Below are 13,179 nucleotides of genomic sequence, written 5' to 3'. Positions count from 1 at the left end.
TCCAAACGGGGTACTACAATTTCCGTATCAGTTCGTGACGTCACCCGGCCCAGAAATACTTTGTCCCATTGACTAACCTGGGGAAAGAGACGTCTGCAAATCAGCGGATACTTTTTTTTTAACTGAATAAACTACCCAGTATGAACTATAGCCCTTATTAGTATCATTAGGTCCTTAAAGCTGTAAAATGCACTAAAAGCCGAATCTAGATTTATTTTCTCTCTCCATTCATTCTAGTGAGCCGAGAGTGGGATCTTGGAGGGCGGGGCTTAAGGGGCGCATGCTCTGTGAGCGCACATACGGGTTCTTCTGCTCTGACAGCCAGGCATGACGGGTAATCTGTGACGTTTCGCTCTCTCAGAAGTTGGGACATTTTGGGATGTATAATAAGAACGGGGAGGATGCGTCACTAAATTTTCCAGGATATTTTGGGATGGATCGAAACAGCATGGGCTTCAGTGACGACCGACACCATCCTGTCGGGATTCAGAAAGGTCTAATCGGAGCTGATTCTGATGGAGAGTCTGAGGACAGCCCGGAGCAGGACATGCTGCTTCATCGACACCTCTGTGTCGCTGTTAAACACTTCCACCGGAGTTGGCGGAAGTGTTTAAACAGCACTGGCAAATTATTTTAACAGTTTTAGAGATAATTCTATAAGTTTGCCACCACAAGGACCTCTGTGACCCTTAACATAGTTATTTAAATAGAAAGCCAAAGAAAGTGGACTTAGGATTTGATCTTAAGGACATTTCACTCATTCAGTGGTCAGGTTAGATGGTAAGGTTCAAATCAATGGGAGTAGGACTACTAGATGGATTACATTATAGACTTTCCTATTTCCACCTTGATGTGCAATAAATTGTAAGATACAGCCTCTTTCAAACCATTTCATAGTGAGGGTATTTCTTGTCAGGGACTTGCACAGTGAGAACTGAGCTGAGTCTTGTCATGAGATTGTAGATTGGAGTTTTTGTCTGGTCTCGCCTGTCTTCCCATCTTTCAGTAGAACTGACACAACTTCGCAGATGAGTGGTGAAATGTCTTCAAGCTTAAAACAGCAAGTCTGCATGCTCTTCCTTTACGTCAGTGATATACAGTATATCACACAATGTGGATGACTGAAACCTAAAGACACCAGTGGCATTGTTACAGCTTGTGTTTCTTGACATGAAGCTTTTATTTCCCATAGCCTCTGTCTTTTCAATTGCAAAGAGAACATTGTTTCTGGCTGATGTTAGCTTGAGGCTTTTAGTTGACATGATTTGCTACCAATAAACAAGCCAGCATTGTGTGACTGACTGGCCCTTGTCACTATTTTTGCTTAATGATGTGCAGTTTGTGTATTGCTAGAAGCTGTGAAAGCGAGAAAGATGTGCAATATATGGAAACAGTGGTATGCATTGATTCCAAAAACCATAGAGCATTCTCAGTTTTATTATCTTTCATCTGCTTTTGCACTTGAATGGAGTACTTTTCTAGCTGGACACATGTTGCAAATATTAAATGAGATAACTACGATTTCTTTCCATATATTTTAAAGGACAAATGCAAAGAGGAAAAGTTGTTTTCCCTCACTGAATGCCAGCAATGATGTTTTTTAATAGAATGCCAGAACTGACAACACTCATTTTATTTCTACATTTAGTTCAACTGCGTGTTAATCACAGGTATGAGTTGGCATGGTGATACAGTAAGAGCCGAAAAGTATAATTTCACTGACTGACAAACAGGAATATTTCTTCTTTTTTTTTTAATTGCTAAGCACAGGAGTTACAAATAACAGTAATTATGTCTCTGTGCTTTTTTGTTATGAAAATGGCTGCTGCTTGATGGCAAGCTACCTAGTTTGTTCGGGGACCGGACAATACACCATTTATATAAACCTCTTACATCAGGCCATTAGAGTTGTGTGTAACTGATAACATTATTAACAGCTACATACTGATTTAAAAATACATTGGAGAGGCAGCTCTACCCATCCATCTTGTCCATGGTTATTACTATAATAATAATAATAATAATAATAATAATAATAATATTACATTTTATTTGGGGGGCGCCTTTCATAGCACCCGAGGACACCTTACCCTAAGGCAGTGGTTCTCAAACTTTTTCTGTCAGGCCCCCCCCTTGGAGAAAAAAAAAAGTCGGGCCCCCCCAACACAAATAGTCAGGCTAAGTGGCGGCGCCAGAGATTTATTTTGGGGGTGCTGTGGGGTAGCTTGACGTTTCATAGAGGGTGCTCAAACATTTAGGGTTTCCCATTAATGTACCGGTCGCTACAGTGGAGTTTTCTACTGCAACACTCCCCACGCAAATACACAGTTTACCCGCGACTGTTACAATGAAGGCTCGATAACCAGCTCACGGCATATAGGTGTAAGCAGGGGTAAAGTGCTATTTTTATAGGTGGTGTGTGGACCTCACATAGGGGGTCTGGGGGGATGCTCCCCCGGGAAGATTTATTAAATATTGAAGTTAAAAGCATCAATCTGGTGCACTTTGAGAGCAAAATGAAGAGATCTATGGATACCTCTCTCAACCCATATGAACTGTAAACAGATTTACTTTTTCTTTATGGATATTTTAAAAATCACCCTTTTAAACTTTATTCTTTTGTTACTGTCATATAGTATTTCATACCTGTTTTTCATTTATTCTCTTATTTTTTTATAAGTATAATGATCACATAAACGTGTGCCTCAGAAATAATTGTTTACATAAATGGTGACCAAAATGTTTGAGACCCACTGAGATAACACTGAGAGAGTCCTTTAGTTCACTGAGTCTCTCATTCTGAGAGGAGAGGACTTTGTTGTTGGAAAAACTCCTTAAATCTGTTAGCGTAGCTCGCTAGCACCAGAAGCTAACAACAACGATCTCCGGTACCGGTGCGCTCTCTCTCTCTCTCTCTCGCTCGCGCACACAAAATGGCTCGTTCCACACACACACACACACACAGAGCCGAGCTTTAATGAAACACAGAGACACAGACGTAATAGTATTGTACTTCATCATATTATTTTCGAATCAATAATTGTTCAGTTTATGATTATTTATTTTTTTCATCTTTTATTTTTATATATTTTTTTCATAACCATTTTTCCTCCTGGTCTCTCGGGCGCGCCCCCCACTTTGAGAACCACTGCCCTAAGGGCATAGTGTAATATAGGGAAATTTAAAACATTAGGACATTTAATGAAATGTCAGCCGGGGTAAAACAAGACAAACAACAGGAAATGGACTACAGAAGGACACAGGGTACAGTTTATAATGAGAATGCCAGTTTGAACAGGTGGGTTTTGAGTTGGGTTTTGAATGTTGTTATGGACTCAGACTGTCGGATATGTAGTGGCAGGGAGTTCCAGAGTCTGGGAGCCGAGCAGCTGAAAGCTGGTTTTGAGGCGAGAGCTTGGGATGGTGAGAACTCCTAGGGAGGAAGAGCGGAGGGAGCGGGAGGGGGTGTACTCCTGAAGGAGCTCGGTGATGTAGATGTAGGTTGTGGAGAGCTTTATATGTGAGTAGAAAGTTTTTGTATTCAATACGGTAGCGTACAGGATGCCAGTGTAGTTGAGTGAGAATGGGGGTGATGTGGTCGGATGAGTTGGTGCGGGTGATGATCCGGGCAGCAGAGTTCTGGATTATTTGCTGTCTATTGAGGAAGGCCATTCAGAAGTGCATTGCAGTAATCAATCCGGGATGTCTCAGAGTGACAGCGGCAGTGATTTACTCATGCTGAAAGGTCCTAAATGTATTCCTGACCTCTGAGTCTGTTGCTTCAAAGATGCCTTCAGGTCCTCGAGGTGATGTTATGTGAATGAACTGTAGAATATAAGATGGCTTTACAATGGCAACTCAATTTTGAGTGAGTAAGACGTTAACATTTATGGCAGTTGTCAGAACACAGCAAGTGAGTAAAAGGAAAATGACATGAGATTAGAAGTTAGCCACTTAGGGTTCTGATAGCTGACACCTCTGGCACATTTTTTATTGTTTTAAATTTTTATTTATTTTTTGCAACTTTCAAAGTTTTCCACTTTCAAAAGTACCAATATCAATCTACTGTTACTGTGTGTCTTGCACACAGACATTTTAATTGAATACAGAATTGTTTTAATGGCATGATGAGGAAATCAGTGTTTAAAGGATATAATAAGAAATACTGCTGGCGGACATCAACCCACGACCCTGCTAGGTAGGCCAAAGGAGATGAGAAGAGACACAGTAATGCATTCAACATCTGATGGAGCCACCCACATAAAACACTTTACGTCACCTTGTCATTGATATCAAGTTTGGAGCCGACAAGTGTTCAGCACTCACTTCCGCAGATTATTTATCTGCTCAAGATCTCACTGAAGTTATCTTACATTTATATCAAGCCAACATGCTGTTGCTGCCATCAGAAACATAAATCATATCTCAAGTTGAAAAGACAATATTTCCTGCTGATTACACATTTTGAAATAAAAAGGACCATGCCATGACACCTTTTGTGTTTACGTAATCACCAATAGATACTGTATTGACAAAGTCAATGATCATATAAATGAAAGTCATGTTGAAATATCAGTTGCAGTGCATATCAGGTTACATTAAGCTGTCTAAGTCTAGCTGTGTTTCCTCTTTAGGAAAAACCTACATCATCATGCGTTCAACAGATGCCTTTTGAAGGACTTTTCCAAAGAAAATGCTTTTTGGAAGACTCCTTTCTGAGGGTGGAACTGGGGGAGGCTGCATGCCACATTCTTTGTGAACAGACATCTACATAAGAATACAGAAATGTATCGGTGAAAAAGACAATATTTTTGTATTGCGAATGTTGTGATTTGCATAATTTCATATTTTACTTGTGTACAACTGAAGTTCACAACCATTTATACTTTTGAGGAGAAACTGTCCAAAAGTGTGCAAGTAAGTTACATTTGTATTGCCACATTTCACAAATCGCTCATCTGTACAATACAATCTGTACAGCATGTATAACACCCTCTATCTTTGATCCTCGATAATGGTAAAACAAAACCTTTAATGGGTAAAAAAAAAGTAGGAGAATTTGGAGAGGTCCCTCTCCAAGGACAGACAGACATGCAATAGTTGTCACTTGTGCATAATAGACAATGTAAAATTACAGTATGCATGACAAAATGATATATAGATTGATAGATCATGAATACAAAATGATCAAAAAGACATCAAGAAACTGCCAGGAACTGCTGAACAGATAGGACACAAGCAACATAACCTCATTCCACCATTGTGACCTAGAAAGACCACACAAAGACTCAAGGGCAAAGTTCAAGCACTCTTTTAAAACAGGAGATAGGAGAAAGGGGACAAACACATAGAAAAAGAACAAGAGAACGGCAACAAGGGAGAGACAGAGAGAGGAGGGGGCTGAGTCTCCTGGAGGAAAAAGATCCAGATCCAAACATCTGGAATGAGGCCCCGACAGCCAAGAGAGAGAGAAGTCCCAGGACAGCTGATGGTCTGGCACAGAAAAAAAAGAGAGAGGAGTGACAAAAAGGAGAAACTAGGAAGAGAAGGAGAGATGGGCCACAAAACCCCTGAAGATTAGACAGATGCATTCATGTTCACAACTTTACAGTATTCTCGTTGGTAGGCCTTATTCATTGAGACTGAGAACAACCTACCAGAAGCTACAATTGGTGTAAATCGATTTGTTCTGGTAACACTAGGGTTCTTGGTTGGTGAACTTCAGGAAATCACACAGTTAGGGTTAATGTTGATTTTAAAAAAAAGGGTATCCATGTAATGCCGGGCTAATCATATCAGATTCAGAATTCAGAACCAGGATATAACGTTACATCCCGTTTTTGCACAGTACACAAAGCAGGCCTTTGATTTAATAATTTGGCATCATCCACCTTTACAAGCACATACAACTCAGAGTCATCACGGCAGGTAAAGAGTGAAAAGCAGAGAACCAACAACAGAGCGTTGGGTTACAACATCTATTTTGTTATGTTTTGGTTGTATTACTATATAAAACAAGACCTTAGCAGTGCCAGAGACACCAAATATATGTTCTAGTGCGTTTAGGAGTATGTTTATTAATTGTATCAAAGTTGTTGAATTTAATGTCACTGCTGGCTATGCTAGCTTTTCTGATCTCTGTTTGCTTTATTATTGGCTTATTTGCTGATATGGACGACAGACATGTCTCTCCAGAAGTGAAACCCTAACTGCGAAGGTGGAACAGTTAACAAAAAGCTAGCCTACTGTTTGGGCTAAGCTAGTTTCTTGGCTAGGCTCCGTGCTCAGCTACCTGGGAAGCACCTACAGTAATGCTAACATTTTTATCCAAAAATAAAAAAGTAGCAAGTGTTATATCATAATAAAGATTTAGTAGATACAAGTAGAAAATCATCATTAGAAAGAGTGAATGGATTTCAGACATAAAGATTAAAACAGCTGTTGTTGATCACATTTTAATGTGCATCTTTTGTTCTTTTGCCCTTCGACTTGTGTCATATAACCTAGTTTGTTATAAACAGCTTACTAGTGCCTGGTACATCTAATTATACCGAATATGAGTCAGGGCACTTAAAGAAAAGTTTAAAGAAAAGTTCAGCACTTGAGTTTATATGGAATTGTGTTTTCTGCATCATCACAGAAGCAATTGCCACATACTCTCCCAGAGAATAAGATGAGATTTAACTTAATCATTTTTTGTTTAGAGAGAAGCAGATGGGCTACTTTCTGGGAGATGAGAAAACTTTTGTGTTTTGCATAAATCACAACCAGAGATCGAAGTTGTGAATGATTAGATCTCAGAGAGCAGCTGAGGCCTGAAAGTTAGTAAGTGTAGCAATTGTTGTACTGGGAAAGAAAGCAAAAAGGAAAAAGACAGAGGGATACACAGAGAGGTTATCCATTAAAATGCTAAATAACAGGCAGAAAGACAGGCAGGCGCTAACCATCTTGAAATCCAATCATGGCTGACTGCAAAATAGTTCAGCAATCCTCTTGTGATAGTCTTGTTGAACTCAGTATCTGTCAATGTGCAATCTCAATCAATCAAACAACTCTTATTTTAGAAAATTAAACCTATAACGAGGTTTGTAACAAGAAGGTTGGCATTAATCCTCATTATTACTTAACAAAGTATAGTAAGAATAAAGAGCACATGGCAGTTACGGGTTATGAATAATGTAATTTGCATCCTTGTAAATCCTATTCAGTTTAACAATCGGTGCAAGTTCAAACTTTTGGACTGCCAGATCAACCCAATCTACCAATTGTCCGTGTACAAAAGTGGAATAACACTGTCAAGATTTAAAATATTCATATTGTACTTTGATGGAGCTGATTACCACTTATCATACGAATCATAACAGCAAAATAGACCTCATGTGAGCTGCACTATAAATAAACAGAATACCATTTTGTATACATAATGTTTACTGCATTGTAATGGTGCGTTCGCACCATAAGCGAAGATAATTAAATGTAAAGTCCATGCAAAGAAGCATATAGACACAAATGGGCGCTGGGCGGTGCGAATAATGTGATGATGAATAGGAAGAGTTACATTTGTTCAAGTAGCGCAGTAATTTATTTGCTTGGTGTATGGTGTTAACACACTTGTGCAGATTCTGCTTCTACTGATTCTACTGATTGTATCGACAGTTAAGAGCAGAAAAAAGCTAATGTTATGTTCCCATTAGAAAAAACTAATGGGAACATAACATTTATATTTTTAACAAAATGAATTTGGTGACATCAACTCGCCAGCAGAAATGGAGGAACATACGCATTCCCTTGGATTTATGCCCGACGATCAAAAGAAGGTTTCTGGAACCAGTACACTCTATTTTGGTTAAAACCAACTCCTGAGACAAAGCAGGCAACTATAGAGTAGGTTTTTTATAAACGTTTTCATTGAAAACACCTGCTGACCAAGGCCGGAAACAACGCTATAAGAGTGGTAAGTTGGAATCAAAAATCTTGCGGAAGGAAAGTTAACAATAAGCTCTATTTAAAGCTCTGTAAAGCCATGGGTAGGTATTAATACAAGCAACCCCTTTCACCCTTACAGAGGGTTTCACAATACAATTGAATGCAAAATGTAATAAAAAATGTCAACACTTGTAATGTAGAACATTAAGGTAATATTATAAAGATGACAATTACACAAGACATACTGTAGCCTATAACAACATGCTACAATAGAGACTTTCTTGTGGTCTTTGAAAAATACAATCCTTAACATTTGTTATATTTAAAAAAAGAATGTTTTCTATATGTGACTGGAACATCACATATCATCACATCATGGAGAAAGATTGCTGCTAATTTTTCCACTCAGACCGCCTCGTTGGACTGTGTGTAAACATCACCTCGAGAAGGCTTGGATCAGACTGTAGTCTGAGGGGTCACACAGGGGTCAAGCCTTTGATCATCCACTAATACGAAGATCACACAGTCAGCTGCCAGCAGAGTCTGGAGCTGCAGGTAGTCCTATAAACAAAGAAACCCAGTCAAAACAGATCCATGTAAGACCAGGAGAGGCCGGTTAACCCTCAGCTACTGATGCAGGGCTGAGGTCAGTTCTGCTCCATAACATCCCAAGCAAATTAATTCAAGTACAAATGACATGATTATAGACTTACAGTGTAATCTGTTACTGTCCAATGAATGGTGAAACCTTAGTATTATAAATATATAAAAGGAGAATATAATGAAGTCATTTTCTCTCACAGTTTATCACTTTACTTTCCCCTCTTTCTGTACTCTTGGCTGTAGTCTTTTTTTGAATGCATTATGTACCTTTAAAATCTGTTTTATTGAGCTGGTAGACCACTGGAGAACAATACAGTGGTATTTTCTAATGTTTTCTGCAAAAAACCTGCTTTTAAAATCATATGCAAAAAAGGAATGGTCATAAATATACTATGGAGCAGACGTACATATTATATTTAATCTTTGTTTAGTTTTTTGTGTTCAGCTTTAGTTTCTGCTAATTTGGTTAAGGTTGATCAAAATATATTAAGTGATGCTCAGTTTTTTCTGACTTGATAACTTCATATTGCCTTCAACTCCAGAGAGTTTGCTAGGCATGATGTACAAATGTTATTCATTATTGAATTGGTCATATACAAAACTACAGTATGTAACTTACTACTACATGTTAGGGAAATGTGCAGTTTATAGAGAGACATCTTTCAATTGTTTCACTTTTAGTTGATTGAGTTCAGTGACCACCTTTAGAGCCCTTCCTGCCATTGTATGTTTTATGTGATTGTCAGCCCCTCCCTTGATTGCTGCCACCTGTGTCCCATTACCATATACATATAGTCCTCATCTCCCTTTGTCCTGTGCCAGTTTGTCTTGTTTCTTGTGTCGTCAACAGAGCTAGCCTTGGAACCAAGAATCTTTGTATTGATATTCCACAGCGAAGTTTAGTTAGTTCCATGTTTTTGCCCGTTTGCTTTTCTGTATTTTGCCTCTTTATTAGTGATGTTATTGTTGAACTTTGTTTAAAAGTAAAGACATTTTTGATTTTGAAACCTCGTCTCAGTCGTGCATTTGAGTTCCACTACTGTCACGTTCCTAACATGGATAGCTTCTATTTTACACCTGTGTTATTAATAACCCTAAAATGCTACAATATTGTTGCTTTATTTAAAACTATATTTCCCCTAAAAAACAACCTGTCCCTATAGCAAAATATTTGGCTTCTTAAAGAGAATACAGTAATTTTTTCCTTCTATTACTTCCCCTGGCAGATATACAGTAGCAATGAAGGATTATTTGTACGAATGAATATTAAAAGGTATCAAACTTATTGATTTATTGACGTTGCAATGCCTTATTATGCAACTTTAATCACAACAACTCGCTTGTCATAAAATGTTGATTCACGAGGTGTATTGACTTTGACCTCAGCGTTGTGCATCAGGTCAGATCTCTTCACGGCCCCCAGCTTTACTACACATCCTTCCAGCTGAACCACAATTAAAGGAGAGCATTTTAGGAAAGGATTTTAATGGCCCCTTTTAGGTGTGTGTGTGTGTGTGTGTGTGTGTGTGTGTGTGTGTGTGTGTGTGTGTGTGTGTGTGTGTGTGTGTGTGTGTGTGTGTGTGTGTGTGTGTGTGTGTGTGTGTGTGTGTGTGTGTGTGTGTGTGTGTGAGAAAGAAAGAAATAAATGTGTGTGTTCCTCTTTGCAGATATTCCAATGTGATGAGCAGACTGTTCATTTGAAGTTCTCACAGCATCACAGGAGCCAAAGAGCTTACTTATTTTTCTATGTTCTGAAGGTGTGTTGATGTGTACGCCATGTGTGTGGTTGTGTTTGTGTGTGTGGTTCACCACCAGCACTGCAACTGAGTGTGAAGGTGTGTCTCACCAGTCCCGTGTGTGTGCTTTTGTTGCCAGCATTGTAAAGGTCTGTGGAATGGCAGTTTCACACTCACCCTTCTTTTGGCATGAAGCCATGTTATATTTCCTATTGCTCAGTAAATCAACAAATTATGCAACAAAGAGAACTCTACAGACAATAATGTAAGTGATGGTGAACAATGAAGGCAATATAATAAAAATATGAATACCGTTTACATGGCAAGGCAGATACGCACCAGATAATAACAGACATATTAAAAAATGATTATGTTTCTGAGAAGATCAAGTTTCTTAATAAAAACAGACAATGTGTATATGACTTAGATTACTTTAAATTAATTAGAAGAAATATACTTTGATTTTTTCTCAGTCCCATGTCTGTGTAGTGAAGCCAAGAGGTGGTTACCCGAGCTTAGCGTAAAGTCTGGAAACAGCTAGCCTTTCTTTGGCCAACTTCAATAAACACCTAAGAGTCCCTCTAATGCTCCCATTAAAAATGTATCTTGTTTAACCTGCACACAAACTAATTTAAAAAAGGACAATTTCCTATGTTGTGAGTGGATTTTCTTGTTTTGTGGACAACAACTGTTGTTGTGGGGGAGAAGCTAGCTGTTTATCCATCTGGCCAAATTTGACTGATGCCAAAAAACCCAATCAGAGCTTGGCCGCTTTTGGGGATGTGGAGATGGCATGGGAAACACGTTGCATGTCTTTACCGGGGCCACTTTTGGTCCCATGCTAATCCTTCAGAAAACAGTTTTTTTTTACTTCCAGTAATTTCTGTATTTTTTATCACAGAGCTACGTCATTATTTTTAAGGTAAAAACAACATTCATGCTGTAACTTGGAATGATCTCAAATGTGGTCATTTCCAGGTTGTCAGTCTAGGTCAAGATGGGCTTAATCAACTCTTAATCAATCATAGCACCTCCAATCTAGGCCTATATCCTAAATGTTTGTGGTGTGGGAAGAGCCTTGATATAAAAGATGCCCAAAATGTCTACGACCACCCCCATTGTTGTTGTACTTGACCCATTGAATAAAAGGTTGTCTAATCTGGCAGCACTGAAGTAGCTTCAGGAAGAACTGCTTCTGGAAGAACTTCTGTGAAGATGTAGGCATCTGCAGTTACGCTAGGACTATAAAAGACTAAAGTCAGCATGCTAACATGCTCATGATGCTAACTTTCCAATCTTACACAGGAATAATGTTTACCATCTCAGATCTATATGTTAGCATGCTAGCAATTGTTAATTGAATATAGCTGATGTACAATGAATGTCATTCGTTTTCATTTTCAAATGTGTGTGAGTTGTCCATCTCATTACACTTTACATTACATTACATTGCATTTAGCTGACACTTTTATCCAGAGCGACTTACAATAAGTGCATTCGACCAAGAAGATACAAACATGAAGAAAACAGAATCATATAAGTACATCAGGTTTCATAGAGCCAAAACATGTTACAACATGTTAACCTAATTATGTATTTCAGTCTTGACCAAAGTGGTGGCTGACCAACCGACAGACTGATTCAATTGATTATTTTCCAGTCATGCTGCAAGCTTAGCTAATGTAAAACATGAAACATGATTTAGTTTTGTGGATATTGAGAGTGTATATTCCAGAAAAACAAATACAAAATATGATGTCCTCAATTATTGTTTGATACTTCTATTAAAGATCTTTCCTCATTTGTTGATTAAAGCTGTATTTTCGTGGAAATACGTTTTCTTAAAATGTCCTTGCCGTTGCAAATGAGTAGAATGAACACACTTTCTAGAAGACAGCGTTGATTCTTTCCAGTCTTTTCACTGAAACGGTTGCTGTTAAGTGGAATACAGCCTAAATGAATGTTCTTGTAGGAATAGTTTTAATTTCGGCTGAACACTGCTTGCATGTCATTTTCCTCACCTCTTTAATTCACCATGACCTCACTGGCTGTAACAAAGTATATGAGATAGAATCCAGAACAAGCAGCACTGTTAAAATCCCCTTTTAAAAACGTTTGGTGTGGTTTGACAAATGGAGGCTTATTTCCCCATCCTCAAACAATAACAAATACAGAGAACACAGCCAATTATACAGGCAGTTGTAACGAATTAGGAAGGGGAGGATTGTGGGTGCAATTACAGCTGTGGTGGTTGCTTTGACTGCTCAGCGGTTTAGCTGGATTGCAGCCAGCGAGGCGGAGAGCTGGTTACCAGTAAACAACTGGCTGGACTGGGAGTCAACCCCTCCAGCTGTTGTTGCTCTTCTCTTAACATGTTCCCTCCATATTCCTCAACCGGACCAAAACTTGTTAATTTACATGATTTAATACAATTGTGTCGCATACAAACTGATTACTTCAGCAGACTTTGTAATGGCAGTGATACTAGCAGTAAACGTTATTATTATTCATATTAAAAAAGAACACAGAATTGACTCTGCTTCATCCACAGCCTCCCTTTCCTCTCAGAGCAGCAACAGGTGGATCCCTGTTAGTTTAGCATGTAGCGCCTCCTTGTGGTCACTCTTAAAGTGGACCATAAATCAGCTGTTTGGTTGTGTTGCCATCTAGAGGTGAAGGATCCACAAAGCCCGAACATTCCTATGAAATGCCCTAAATAAATAGCCTATGCCTTACATTTTTTTTATTATAATTGTGTGTGAGAGATTTAGAAATAAAGTGAAATGAATATTTCTGGATGTAATGACCAAAATACCATGAATATATCCAAATGGCAAATGGACAAAACCTTACAGCTTAAACACTTTAATGCACATGTTGCAGTTGAAGATTAATTATGCATAAAATTATCATT

At 38.6% G+C, this 13,179-nt stretch overlaps 1 protein-coding gene across 1 annotated transcript in view; it reads right to left on the bottom strand.

Annotated features, from left to right (window-relative positions):
• Positions 1-3,148: 3,148 nt before the first annotated feature.
• snx19b (sorting nexin 19b) overlaps positions 3,149-13,179 on the bottom strand; it is a 52,302-nt gene continuing 42,271 nt past the window's right edge. The window contains exon 15 of the transcript XR_013807427.1: positions 3,149-8,487. The gene's annotated coding sequence lies outside the window, so the exon portion shown is untranslated. The remainder of the gene's footprint in view (positions 8,488-13,179) is intronic.

Source organism: Notothenia rossii (genome assembly GCF_949606895.1).
Source record: "Notothenia rossii genome assembly, chromosome: 4".
Taxonomy (NCBI): Eukaryota; Metazoa; Chordata; class Actinopteri; order Perciformes; family Nototheniidae; genus Notothenia; species Notothenia rossii.
The sequence above is the reverse complement of the archived record's forward strand: the minus strand, read 5'-3'. Positions and strand labels throughout refer to the sequence as shown.